This window comes from Sciurus vulgaris (genome assembly GCF_902686455.1).
Source record: "Sciurus vulgaris genome assembly, chromosome: 5".
Taxonomy (NCBI): Eukaryota; Metazoa; Chordata; class Mammalia; order Rodentia; family Sciuridae; genus Sciurus; species Sciurus vulgaris.
In genome coordinates this window covers 177,290,052-177,304,256 of record NC_136465.1, presented here as the reverse complement: position 1 = coordinate 177,304,256, position 14,205 = coordinate 177,290,052, and the positions used below count along the sequence as shown (strand labels likewise).

At 54.4% G+C, this 14,205-nt stretch overlaps 1 long non-coding RNA gene and 1 pseudogene across 4 annotated transcripts; both read right to left on the bottom strand.

Moving 5' to 3' along the window:
* Positions 1–852: 852 nt before the first annotated feature.
* LOC306662668 lies at positions 853–8,401 on the bottom strand. 3 transcript variants are annotated; one of them, XR_013764184.1, is made up of 4 exons: positions 7,944–8,401; positions 5,124–6,781; positions 3,136–3,267; positions 853–2,621 (listed from the first exon to the last, which is right to left on the bottom strand). It is a non-coding gene; the product is annotated as an uncharacterized lncRNA (long non-coding RNA). The 3 variants fall into 3 exon arrangements; XR_013764185.1 differs by having other exon boundaries at positions 5,124–6,778; XR_013764186.1 differs by having other exon boundaries at positions 5,124–8,394.
* Positions 8,402–13,179: 4,778 nt separating this feature from the next.
* LOC306662301 (protein mago nashi homolog) lies at positions 13,180–13,869 on the bottom strand (annotated as a pseudogene). Its single transcript has 2 exons — positions 13,849–13,869; positions 13,180–13,639 (listed from the first exon to the last, which is right to left on the bottom strand). The product of its transcript is annotated as a protein mago nashi homolog (transcript).
* Positions 13,870–14,205: the final 336 nt, after the last annotated feature.

The window sequence follows — 14,205 nt, the reverse complement described above, 5'->3', positions numbered from 1 at the left end:
CAGTCTTTCCTTTAGAACGTGAAATTCTAAAATCAATTGTGGGCCACTCTCGCCCTGTCCCGAATTTTAAGTGTCTGCTTAAGATATTAAAACGTATCAGAATGAAGTGTGCATGGCCATGCTGCCCGGGGACCCATGCACGTCTGCTCATTTGCTAGTGAGCCTCGGAGGGGTGTGTTTGCATGTGGGCTCAAGCCCTGGGGCAGGCCTCCCATCTCTGTGCTAAGTGTTCATTCCTGGGGAAAGGAGTGTCTGGCAAATAGGAATATATTATAAATCACATTTTTAGTGAGAATGACAAAGCTCAGGAACCCTTGCCTTGGGGAACCTATCCAACCTGTCAGTTAAACTCAGCCTCCTGACAAGCAGCGAGCCCGTGCCTGTCCAGGGAGCTGTCGACCATGCAGGGCACGGTGGGAGCACAGACTGGAATGTGAGCACCCCTGTGCAGAGGGCTGGCGTGGCTCCTCGGCTGACCACCTGTCTCTGAGTCATGCACCACACAGGGACCTTCTCAGACCCCAGGTGGGCAAGTGGATGAGCCTGAGAAAATAAAGCTCCCATGCAGGGGGCTTTTGCTGCTCAGAGTCATAGCCTGCTTGGAATCTGTTCCTTTTAGGAAGGGGCCGCTGGACTGTCTAAAAGAAAATCATAAGCCCAAGCAACGAGCATCTCACTGGGAGGCGGTCAAGGCCCTTCCCGCACGTGTGGGTCCACGCAGTGGACGAGAGGGACGTGAGGACAGGGAGGGCCGTGGTTTTGAGCCCTATTGTTTGACAATTCTGAAATGTCTACGGCTTGAGAAGGTGCAGGTCTGGGTTCACAGAGGGGCCTGGGAGTGGGCAAACAATGACGTACTTTGCAGAGCACAGAGGGTGCAGCCAGGGGGCCCATGACTACAAACACGTGCTCCGGCACTGTCCCAGTCCAGGGCCCTCGTGGCCCCGGGGGGCCAGCAGCTCCCGGGCAGCATCGCCACCATGTGAGCCCAGCACTGACCCTGGACCGAGGCTCTGAGTGCTACCCGCAGGCCACCTGCCTCAGAGCCCCAGGCCAGCTGCGCTGGGGAAGCGGCATCTCTGAGCCCCACCCTGCCCTCCAGCTTGGAACCCTGGGGAGGGCCTTAGGATCTGCTCTCAGCCATCCTCTCAGGTGGTCGAGAACCACAGAGCACGCGGTGGGGGAGGCCAGCTGAGCCTTCCACACCTTTGCCCTGCCTAGGAGTGGACAGGCCACATGGCTGATCCTGTTCTAGGGGGCAGCACCCCACAGGAGCCAGGATTCCAGGATGTTGTCCCTTGTGCCTCCCAGTGGCCCTGGCACCTGGCCCTGCTCCAGCCTGCTCACAGCATGTGGCCGAGGGAGGCTTCAGGACTGAGATGGGTGAAGGCCACTGGAGGATGTCAGCTCTGGGTCCTGGTTCTCTCCCCAGGTACATCTGTGACCTCTCCTAATCCAGTGCTCAACCCACAAAATGCTGACGAGGGGGCTTGTCTCTGCTTCTCTAAGGGGGAGACCCTGGCTTTGCTCCCTCCCCCCACCTATTTTAGTCCTGGAAGACTAAACGGGGTAGGAAGACGAATGGGGTGGGCCCAAGTTCTCGGCAGATGTGCCTGCTGGTCTCAGAGCTGTGTGCCTGCCACAGACACAAAGTGCCAGCCAACCCCACAGGCCACCTGCAGCCCCTCATTCTGGGGACACCCCCTGGGAAGCCCCATTTCCTTGGAGACAGTAGGATCAGCTCGTGAGGCTTCTCCTCACCTACCTGCCTGGAGATGTGCTTAAACAGGCCAGGGGAGGCGAGATCCAGGTCTCTCTCTCCCTGCTGCTGTCCTGCAGCCCCGACCCCACCCTGGATCCCCATGCCTCAGAGGGTTTGCCCCCTGGGCTCCCTGGGCCTCTTTCCATTCTCTTAACCCACCTCAAAAGCCCCTCCTTCAGGAAGTCCCCCAGCTGCCTGCCCCTCCTGTGTCAGAACTGACTGTCCTGTGGCCTCTGCTGTCACTTCCAGCTCCCTCTGGCTTCACTGCCGCGCAGCCATGGTTTTGCCCACCTCCCTTCACAGGAGCACCTTCCTGGAGGTCAATCAACAAACACTCATTCTGTTCCTCCCCTGGCTGGCACCCTCCCGCGCTGGGTCCCTCTCTGAGCGAGCTCCCCTGGAGGAGAGGAGCCCTGTGGAAATGACTTGTCCTGCTGGGCCTAAAGGAGGACATGGACCAGACGAGGACCGAGGCCTCTCCTTGTCTGACCTTTGTGGGGGCTTGGAAGGTGCCAGACTGGAGACGGAGGTGAGTGATTGCCAGCCACACCGTGGTATTGCCATCACCCTCTGCTTCCCCTGCTGCTGAGCCCAGCCGTGCGTGCGCAATGCGAAGCCACCCAGCCATGCTCTCACAGCCCTTCAAGGTGGTGCTATGACTGTGCGTGGAGGAGGACACCAGGGCACAGAGAGGTTGAGCAGCTGGTGCAGGTCACACAGCTAGGCAGGCACAGCTCTGGGCGTCTCCCATGCCAGAGTGTTCTCGGTCCTCCCTGCTACTCCAGGCTTGTCCTCAGAGGACAGGACTCATCTCCAGCCCCTGGTGTCCAGGTGCGGTGATCACGGACACATTGCACACCTGAGGGAAGGAGGTGGTGGTGAGACGGAGGGCCTTGTGACGGTGGCCTGGGTGCATGAGGGGGCCAGGGGAGGGAGACCCACTGAGACTGCCCGCCTGTCACTAACCCCTAACCTCTGTGGTGACCCCAGGGCTAGTGGTGGCCAGGTTCCAGAGGGCGGCCTGGAACATAGGAAGCTGGACACCCCCTGCTCCCATGGCGGCAGCCCCCGGCTGGGTGTCGCCTTGCCCACGCGGGGCCCTTGCCCCTCTGGGTTCACACACCCCAATGGCACCTGCAACTGGAGCTTATCACCCCTCCTCCTCGCCTGCCCCTGCACCAGGAGATCTGGCCACTGGAAGAGGCCCCGCAGATGCCGAGGTGGCCGTGGGCCTGGCCTGCCTCCACCCAGCTCCGCCAGCCGAGGGCAGGGCACCGCGTCCCCCGGCTCTCCTAATGCAGGTCCCATCCTCTGGGAAACCACAGCCGTCCATTAGAAAAGCAAAGCCCAGGCCGTGCCCTCGAGCAGCTCACCATTCTCTTTGATCCATTAAAGCCCGGGAGTGCGTCCTTCATCGCCTCTGGAGTGTGAGCCCAAGAGGGATGATTATCCATGGAGTGCTCCTCCAAGTGTTTACCCCGCGGCAAAAGCACACTTGTGAGGACCTGGAAGAAAGAAGGAGTATGTCTGTCTCTCCAGGTGCCGTCCATGAGAATATTAATGAATTAATGATTTACCCGTGATTTCTGTGTCTGTTTGCTTTGCTGCCCGTGAGCACACAGCGTTTCCTTAGCAACGCTGACATCAGGCCCAGCGCGGGCCCTCTGGGGACCAGAGGGCAGCTCTCAAGGAGAGGCGGCCTTCTCTTCTGCTTTTGCAGTGTTTGCCAAGGGGAAAATGATAAATGGGTGGGTTCCAAAGGAGCCCTTTCTCCTCTCCGCTTCCTTCCCATTACCACTGAGATGTGACACTTGAGCCGCCTACCCCATCGGCTCGTAATTCCACCCCTTCCTTCTCAACTCGCCTTCCACCTTAACCAACAGCCTGCTTTCACCAGTGCATGTGGGTGGTTTGTAGCCGTGGACGCACATGTGTGTGCACATGCTCTGTCCACTCCTTACTGATGATTCTCTCAATGTTAAAAACTTAGTCCTCTCCTTGCTCTTGTACAAGACCATCCTGGAGACTCAAAGAAAGCTCACAGAGTGTCGGTGGGTGAGCACGGAAATCTCTGGATTTGCGGAGTAGAAAACCTACTGGGTCACAGTAGCTCAAATGGCAGCAAGTCAGATTTCCTCGTGAAAATACTTACAAAGGAATCTGGCCAGACAGGTGAATGTGGGTGGCTAAGGGCAGGTAAGACTCAGGCCCGACTTGATGGCACTTTCAATGAGCTGGCAGGGCTGCGGAGAATGTGCTTGTGACTTCCTTTGTGGGGGAGGGAAATCTACTTGTGGAGAAAATTAACACGTTTTGCAAGAAGCAGCACATGAGGAGGAAAGGGCACCTTCTCTACAGTCCATGAGTGTCCTTGGATCATGCGGGATCCACGCGGGAGCCCTCTTTGCGGGGGCTGCCTGGTCTCGGATCTGAGAAGCAGGGATCACCTTACCACTGAGCAAGGTGAAGCTCAGTGGTAAGGGTGGCTAGAGGGTCAGACACAGCTTTTGACCTTGGTAAGTCATTGACCCAGTGGGACAGCCGGGTCCAGACAGCAGTGAAGTGGGGACAGGAAAGAGGGGGGTTCGTTGAGCCCTTAGGGGCTGGAACAGCATTCCCCGGCACTGAGGTTGAGCAAGGCCTCGACAGTCACACAAATCAAGGGAGAAGACATCGTCTCACTGCAGGTTAACAATTATCATGTTCCTTCCCGTGTGAGCCAAATTCACCAAACCCACAGGCTGAGCGGCTCTGCCCGTGGAGGTCAGCGGAGAGCCTGCGTAAGCGGACACTGGCGGGCAGCGGGGCCTCTGCAGCACAGTTGCAGGGGCGGCGCTCCCGGGCTCACGCCCTCGACTGAACATCCCGGGATCCCAGGATGTGGCCAAGAGCCCTGGGCTTGAACCACTCCGTGGTCCACAGGGTCCTGTTTTCGAGACTACCTGGCGGTCTGAAGGTGTGGCCTGGGGCCCTAGGACTCCAGAGAGGGACGGAGTTGCTCTGCGGCCAGGGCCAAGGCCACAAGGAAGCACCAAGACTCTCTACTGTTTTCACTAAACCTGGCCCAGATTTTGAGGGACTGGTGCTTCTGTGAGTAGGGTAAACGGGGAGTAGCCAGTCCCACCTTCCACTCCCTCACATTTCCTGTAACAATTTGACACTTTTTAGAAGTTGCTCCCAAGACAGGCCAGCTGACCTGCAGCTGGGCGTCTGGCAAGCAAGCAGAGCTGTGAGCCAGGGTACACTGCCCAGTGCTCCGCACAGGTTACCAGCCCTGTCCCCACCCGGCCTGCAGGCTGCTGGGCAGGTAAGGCAGGCCTGGGAGGCTCCCGCCCACCCCTGCGTCCTACTCTCAACTCACCAATGACTCCGCAAGACGGCCGCCCCTCTTGGCATCGTGAGTGAAGGACAGCAGGGGCTTGAAACCCCTCTGCAAGCGGCCTGCGCTGCCGGGCTGCTGGTCCTCCGATTGGGCTAATTCATGGGACGGGGCCTCTGAAGCGGTTCTGCCCCGCTCGGGGACGCACGTGTTAGCTGGGGGCTCCCTGGTCCTCTTCGGTGAGCAGTGGCTGTTTAGATCTGTTCTCACCAGGCAGTGCCTGCTGAGGCCTAAGTGGAGGGGGACGTGGCCAGCCCACGGCCCCCTGCTGGGAGTTCCAACATGGTTTCCTTGTGGCTTTCTTTGGGCATTTTTCTTTTCCTTTTACACAAACTTTGAGAGGACTTTTAAGAAAGAAAAATTCCAACGTACACAAACAAATAGTTTTAGATTTTAGTATCTCTAGGGAAATCCACCCCAGAAGATACCTTGTTAAAAGCATAGTCCTTGTGGCAAAGTGGCAGGTGTGGTCAGTGACCTGGCCACGGGGTGTGCATGGCCCACACACCCAGCCATGTGGACCACCGCAGTCAGTGTGGGCCATCATGGACACCATGGACATGAGTGTACTTATAAGGAACACAGATGTATTTTGAGACCCAAGAGCACGGTGAAGGGTAGAGAGACTGGCATGGTCCACCTGCTGCCATGTTTTAGTGCTGTTGCTGCTGCTGCTGCTGCTGTGTGACCTCAGCTCCATGATGCAACCTCTCTGTGCCCCAGTTTCCCCACCAGCAAAATGTGTGATTCAAAGAGCACTAACTCAGGGTAGATGCCTATATTGAATGAAGTGATGCTTTTAGTGCCCCTGGAGCACACCTGCCAAGCTATGCTCTATCTCCAGCTGCCAGCGGGTCTCAGAATGTCCACACTTGCCTTGAAGGAGCCCTGCCTTTGGGTGCCGAGGGATAAGAATCAGGGCTCCCCGTGGACAGAAACTTCCCCTTGATCCTCACCTTGGTTCTGTGGGGGAAAGATTATCACCCTCCACCCTATTTGCAGACAAAGAAAAAAGAGCTCAGCAAATTGCAGGACTTTGTCCCATGTCACAGCCAGATGTGGCAGAGGCAGGAATCTAGTCTGTGTCTGTGACTTCCAAGCACATAGGATTTTTTTTTTCATTTTGCCCACAGTTGCTGCTCTATTGTGTAAGGATGATGAATCCAAATGCAAATAAGATAAATGGGACTACTTCTCCAAATGCCAGCCCTCACCAAGAGGCTTTTGGCCAAGACTATCGTAGGTAACACTGTGGGATGCAGCTGCCCTTCAGGAACCCAGGACCACCCTTCCTACTTCAGGGTCACAAGGTGACACAGAGGCACTGTGTCTGGTTGCTGTGGTGGTTGCACCGCCAGATCCATCTGCGGGTCTGCGTCTGGGATTGTCTGTGTTGGAGGGTTTCCACTCTGCCCAGCCCTGGTCTTCATCCTGAGCCCTGGCTCTGTCCCCGTAGGCCAGGCAGATGGTGCTCAGCATTCCTCCTCCTGCTCAGGCTGAGCTGGAGGGAGTCAGCTTGCTGATCCTCGGAAGCCGTCACCTGCTGGCTCTTTCTCGACTCCAGTGTCCTTATCAGCCAGTGTCTCTTCCATGACTTAGATTTTCCAGGGCTGGTCCTGTCCCACACACTCAGGTGGCTGCTTAAGACAAAACAACAGAAGCACATTCTTGCTTGGGTGTTTGGAAATGAGGTCACAATCCCAAGCTATCTATCATTTAAGAGATCGAACACGGGCTCCCCCACAGACTGCAAGCCAGAACACAAGGCCTTTCTCCCCACGACCTGCTCTGGGGACAAGGAGTCACTTTCACAGTGGGGCTAGTCAGAGGAAAAGAAGACGACCTGTCACCTTCGTCCGTGGGGAAGGGACAGATCAGGCACTCCTCCAGTGGGGTGTGGGCGGGGCACGTGAGTTGCTACAACAGGACACTCAGGTCATGCCCCTAATCAGTGGCGGCTCCTGTCCCCTCCTTGACTTGGAGTTGCCCTCTCCCTACATCCTTCTTGTCCTCTGCTTCTGCTTCTTTCTCCTCAGTAATATTCTTTTTCTCCATGCTCTATTCGCCACCACAGGCGGCCCCTCTCTCCTGTTCTTGCAAGGTTCCTTTCTCAGAGCATTCTGTTCTTGTTTGACCAATGTAGTATCTTCTCCAGTCTCTCTAAGGATCTGCTTAGAGCTTTCGTAGTTGCTTGTTGAAGTTCTTGCCCATTCTTTCATCCTGTTATTTTTTAAGATCTATTTACTTTGATCTTAGATCTCAGAGACTTATCTCAAAGTCCAAAGCTCCTAGTTGTCACTCACAGGAGTCACAAAGGATACAGGGAGGCAGGACTGTATTGGTAGTGAGAAGGATGGTTGAGACTCCTAGATTCACAATATGTGAGGTCTGTCTTGGAGAGGAAGCTTGTGCTTTGGAGGGGGCTGATGCCTCCCCACCTGAGGCTCTTGGTGAGCAGAGGCCATCTGATCTGCAAACTGACTCTTGGATTTATCTCAGAAACACCCGTGTTCCCAGTTGCCTGCACCACATATGTGTGTGAGCGTGGTGCGTTGCTGCATCTCCGACAACTGTGACTTCTGGTCCCTAAGGACATCGCTCCTGCTGTCACTGAGCAGGCAGCCCTGCTCCCTCCCATCTACAGAGCCACGGCCATCGCCAGACTAGGGCCCTAAACCATGATGCTCACTACTCATTTGAGCACACCCAAGTTAAGGGGGGTTTAGTCCACTTTTTCACTGCTGTGACTACAAGGTCTGACCAGAACAATTTTAAAGGAAGAAAGTTTATTTGCGGGCTCACGGTTTCAGAGGTCTTAGTCCACCGAAGGCCGGCTCCATTCCCTGGGGCTCAAGGTGAGGCTGAACATCATGGTGGAGAGCGTGGCAGAGGGAAGCAGCTCACATCATCAGAAAGCAGAGAGACTCCACTCTCCGGATGCAAAATATATACCCAAAGCCACGCCCCAGTTCCCACCTCCTCCAGCCACACCTACCGCTTCAGTTACCACTCTGTTAATCCCTATCTGGGGATTAACTCACTAATGGGTTAAGACGCTCACGACCCAATCATTTCTCCTCCAAATCTTCTTGCATTGTCTCACACATGAGCTTTTGGGGGACACCTCACATCCATACCATAACAGGGGGGTCGCCAGTACCTCAGGGACCCCTGGACACCCCAGGCTGCATAGGCTTTTATACGAAGGGTCTCCTTCTCTGCTTCACACACCCTTCCTGACTCCTCCAAGGCAGATCAAGTGTTCACTCTCCTCCCTAATTGCAATTTGATTCATTTGCATGTGGCTTTTTCATTCCAGTTCCCTGAACTAAAGGGCCCTGTTGCCAGGGCAACTGGGAGCCAGGCTTGGCCCTCCTCCCTCCCTGGTTGTCAGGGAGACTGTATTGGATCCCCGTGCTCAGCTCCCCCTACCCCAAGGCAAGCTCTGGAGTCTCCTGTTTATTCATCTATTTCTCCCCAGGGGCTTGGTGAGGCGATTTCTCGGCTGGGTCTGGATGTACGTCCTTGTTCTTGTCCTGAGCCTGAGCCCTCCTCTGGGATTCTGCAGGTGCTGCAGGGGATGGTCTGTCGATTCCAGTAAGGTCACAACAGGGACTTGGTGCTGTTGTCCAGCAGGACCCTGCTCCACATGAAGGGCAGAGCTTCTCATCCTCTCTCCCCTTCTGACTCGCGCTTCCGGCCCTTTGGCCCTGGGGCAGCAACGCTTCTTCTGCTCCAAGCCTCTGCTTCCTTTACTCTAAGGCACGTTAGCCCGGGAAGCTCCGGGATCGCCGTCTGCACCGTGACTGCAGCCGATCCCGGGTTCCTGACACTGCTGGATCGATCGGGGAGTGGGTGACCCTCGCCGTGCCCACACCATGCTGGCTATTTCACGGCTCAGGAGGGCCGAGTGGCAAGAAGGGCAGGGACCAGCCTGCGAAGGACGGAGGACGGATCCTGGGCCCCCTGAGCCATGCTTTCCTTGCTTCTTCCTGGAGCTATGTCGCCCAAATGGTCTGATTTTCCCAGAAGGCCCTTGGGAGGAAGTGGGCCCGTGTCAGAGGGGGAGTGGTTTGAGGTGCACCGGGGCCTCTGGCTGCCGCCCGACCGCCCAGGTAGACCCCTGACAGCACCTGACGGCTGTGCGGACTCCCCAGGACACCTCGTGGTCACTGGCACTTCAGGGGGGAAATTCTAAACAAGAAAGAGAGAGAGGATAGAAAGAAGGAAGGAGGGAGCAAGTGGGGAAAGGAAGGAAAAGAAAAACGATCTTTAAATTCCAAATCTGTTTCCTGCCAGGTCTGTGACCTTGGGGTGCGGACATTATGTGAAGTTTTTTTTTTTTTTTCCAATTGTGTCAGTATTACTTTAAAAAACTTACTTTAAACATTTTGTTTGTTTAAAGTGAGTTAAACTTACTTTACTCACTGGCGGCTTGGTGCTTCCGCCCCGTCTCTCTCTGGTGGGATGGAACCCAGGGCTTCACACAAGGTAGGCGATGCTCTACCTCTGAGTTACAGCCCCCGCCTGGACATAGCGCCTCTGATTCACAAAATGACTGCAGAGAAGGGTGTTATTCTTTGCATTTTGTCCACCAGGAAGCAGACAGAGGGTTGAAGTGACTTGTCAAACCCACATTGCTGTCCAGCAAGCGGCTGGCTCATTGCAAAGTTCTTTTCCTGTTTGAGAGGCTCCCTGCTCAGAGCCACGGGCTACACTCCCAGTCCCCGGAGCCACCTTTAAATGACAGAGGTGTGTCTCCTTGAAGAGAGGCTGTGAATCTTATTCAGTGTGCATCTAGCAGCCACACTAACCTTGAGAGAGAGAGAGAGAGAGAGGGAGGGAGAAAGAGAGAAAGAGAGATAAAGACAGAGAGAGGGAGAGAGATAAAGACAGAGAGAGAGAGAGAAAGAGAGATAAAGACAGAGAGAGAGGGAGAAAGAGAGAATGAGAGATAGAGAGAGAGAGAGAGAGAGAGAGAGAGAGAGAGAGGGATAAAGACAGAGAGAGAGGGAGAAAGAGAGATAAAGACAGAGAGAGAGAGAGAGAGAGGTCTTTGAAGGATGCAAAAGCCCTTGAGACACTGTCCCCATGGAACATGGACACCGACGGGACAATGAGTGTGAGCCTGTTATTTTCCTGGCTTTTGCCAAGTGTTCCAGTCCGACGGCGAGGTGCGAGGGCTTCCCTGGGCGCAGGCCCGGCCGAGGTCTGTTCGGCTGAAGGCCAGCACCCTGTCAGCAGGTCTTTCCTGGGTGTGAGGAAGGTACCGACTTCCACCAGCTGACATTTCGGCGTCTGAAGTGATTGTTCTCTGTGCCTTTGGCGGCTGCATACTCGTGCTTTGGTTTGTTCTTCCTCTATTTTCACTTCCACCCTAAGCCAGGGGGCCGAGCTGGGGAGCAGAGACTGTCTTTCCAGAGGGGTGAATTCCACAAGGCCCGGGCCTCAGGGACCTCATTTGTCAAATAGGAAATGAAAGAAAAGTAAGAACCTTGTGCAGAGGATGAGCGTGGTGAGCGCAGGCGTCCCCAGTGTCCGGCCCAAGTGCTCCCGAGTCCTCCTCTTACACAGAGCCCTGGCAACCGGGGCACGGCGGTGCAGCTGCAGCCCCCGCGACGCAGGAGGCTGAGCCAGGGGTGTTGCTTCAACCACACGTTCAAGGCCAGCTTGGCAACATGCAAGGCCCATCTCAAAAGAGAAAACGAGGACTGGCTGGGGCTCAGTGGTAGAGCACCTGCGTCGCACCTGTGAGGCGCTGGGTTCTATCCTCAGCACCACATAAAAATACATAAATAAAATAAAGGTATTGTGTCATCTACAACTAAAAAAAAAAATCTGTTCTAAAAAAAAAAAAAAGAAAAGAAAAACGAATATGCCTGGGGGTGCAGCTTGGTGGAGCCCCTGCCTCCCTTGCTGGCCCCGGGGCAGACCCACAGCAGGAAGCAGGCGGATGAAGAGGCCCCACAGCACTTGGGAAAGCGGAAGGCGGGCTTCGCTGAGCACTGAAAGGCCCGCCTCAGCTGGGTGTTCTATGGGGTGTGGAACAGAAATACCAGTCAGGCTGGGTGGCGCACATCTGTAATCCCAGCGGCTCGGGAGGCTGAGGCAGGAGGACTGCGAGTTCAAGGCCAGCCTCAGCAACTAAGTGAGGACCTAAGCAACTTAGTGAGACCCTGTCTCTATATGAAACATAAAAAGGACTTGGGATGTGGCTCAATGGTTAAGCACCCCTGGGTTCAGGCCCTGGTACCAAAAATGAGAAGAAAAAAGAAAAAACATAGTGGGGTGAAGACACAACAGCATAAATGCAAGGGCACAGATGGGGCAGAGCACTCCAGCCCGCGCCAGGGAGCCCCACCTGGACTGCACATCAACTCCCCAGCTCTGGGAACATCCAGACTCTGGCACCAGAGGCCATGCCCGTGCGCCTTGCCTGGCCCCAGAGAGGTGGGCGTGTCATGGAAGAGGCACTTTGCACATGCATGTTCTGTCCTGGAGCCTGGTCACCTTGCCAAAGATGACTCAGTTAAACATGCCACGGAGCCAAGCTGCCCGACCAGTACAGTCATGCCAGGTATCCAATCCACTCACCTGTGCAGCTCCTGGGACATTCCCTGGCTTGCCTCCACTGGAATGGAGATGGACGAGGAGAGAACCGGCCTCACCCCTAGGAGGAGGAGGAAAAGAAGACAGGAAGAGAGTCGATCCCAATGAACAGAAAGCAAGAGAGCCAGGACCTGGCTGGGGCCAGGAGGAGGCAACCCACTGCACACTACCCCAGTAAGACTGGTCCTATTCGAACAAAGTACAGAAAGTTCTGGAGAGAAAAAACGTGGAAGGAGATGTTACGAGGTTACAAAAGGGACCTGACATTAGGGGAGGAGTCGAAAGACCCAACTTTAAAAGAAAACATGTAAATTGAGAACTGCAGGAGCGGAGCCAGGTGAGGAAGGTGAGGACAAGCAGATTCGTCAAGGGAACAGCAGGTAGACGCACTCCCAGGTGGATGTTTGGGGAAATAAAAAGAGGCCGAGGCAGCTGGAGTATCGTGATGGGGAGGGGGCTCAATGCGGATATCCGACACAACGGTATGCAACACAGGCCACTCCATTTAATAACCTCGTGGGGAGCACTTGCGGGGACTGAGAACCACCGCTGTTTAAATCTCATTCTCTTGAGGCTGGTTTGGATCTGAGTCCTGACCCGGCTGCCTCACGGGTGGTGAGAGGGTTGCTCAGCTCTTAGACACTGGTCTCCCATCTGAGGCGGAGCTGATAACACCTGCCCCCCGGGGATGGGGCTCTGGGTGGCGCTGGGCGCGAGGCGGCTCTCATTAAATGGGTGCTACTGTCCTTGTTCCTAAGATCCACCTCACCCCTGACTTGGGAGTGAGGAGGGACTTGGGCTCTGCCTTGCTTGGCTTCTCAGGTGGCTCAGAACCTGCAGGAGAGACAAACGTCATTTTTAGGATGTGTGTGAGTGTGTGTGTGCGGGGGGTTGAACCCAGAGGTGCTCTACCTCAGAGCTACACTCCTAGCCCTTTTAAAAAAGTGTTGTCACATATTTGTTAAAGACAATAATTGATAGTTTATAAAAACATACCGCCCGTCCTGGTATACACAAAAATCTCCTGATAGTGGTAATTAGAAACAATGATTTCCTAAAATTATGGCATTTGCAGGCAAATGGATGAAATTGGAGAATATCATGCTAAGTGAGATAAGTCAATCTCAAAAAAACCAAAGGTCGAATGATATCGCTAATAAGTGGAAGAGGACACATAAAGGGGGGTAGGAAGGGTTAGTGTTAGGGTTAGAGTTAGGGTTAGGGAGGGGGGCAAGAATGGAGGAAGGAAGGACTGTGTAGAGGGAAAAGAGGGGTGGGAGGGGTGGGGGGAAGGGAAAAAATAACAGAATGAATCAAACGACATTACCCTATGTAAATTTATGATTACACAAATGGTATGCCTTTACGCCATGTACAAACAGAAACAACATGTATCCCATTTGTTTACAATAAAAAAAAAAAAAGAAACAATGATTTCCACCCCTCTCGGGTCCACACTAATATTTCATTTAAATTGGTTCAATTTTGAAGTGTAATCCAATAAGACTGAAGGCCAAGCACTTCAGGTCCTGGACAAGATAATAAAATACTCGAACGCCTTCTGGATCCTTGGATTGATTAACATCAATAAAGGAGCCAGTTTTCGATGTTGTGAAAGAAGCGTGTTCATCTCCGATGACGGTTCCAGGCCCCTGCCGCCTACTCCTGCAGGAGGAGGCCGCAAAGCGTCATCCTCCTTGGTGATGTCACCGTCATCAGTGCCTCCATCCACCTTCCTGTGCATAGGCCTCTTTTCTGATTATGACGTCACTCTTGTAATCGCTGTTGTTGGCATACCTCAATTGACCGTAGGGTCGGAACGCAAACTCCAAGAACACGGGGCCGAACTTGCCTTTGTGATAAAAAGTCACTCTCCATGGCTCGCAAAACTGAACAGACCGAACTTCAGAAGTAGAGCACGATGCCGCCTTTGTTTTGAGACAGCATCTTGCTGAGTTACCCCGGCTGCTTTCAAACTTGCAATCCTCCTGCTTCAGTGTCCTGGGTAGCTGGGATCACAGGTGTGCACCACCCTGCCTGGCTTTCAGGACTCTTTGGGAGACTCCCCCTCCCAAGAAGACACCCAGGTGTGTGTGACTTCTCCCCGCCTGATCCTCATGAGCAAAAGGAGCTCACACAGAAGCAGGAATAAAAGATTGTCTTAGGGCGAATGCAAAAGCCTTAAAAGCTCTGCTGTGTGCGTGTTTGGCAGCAGGTGTGCGGGAAGACACGTGGAGGGCAGCCTGGCCCCCAAGGGTGACTTGTAAGTGGGTGAATCCAGGAGACCACGGAATAACACACTTAAATTTCCAAAAGGGAAAAACTCAACAGACCCTGCTCACCTTTCTGAAGGAGGGATTCTTCAGAAACAAAGATAACAAAATGTCTCCCAGAAAAGGCAGATGGGCCGTCCAGGAAAGGTCTTCCAGGCTGAAGGAAAGCAGCCCCCATGGAA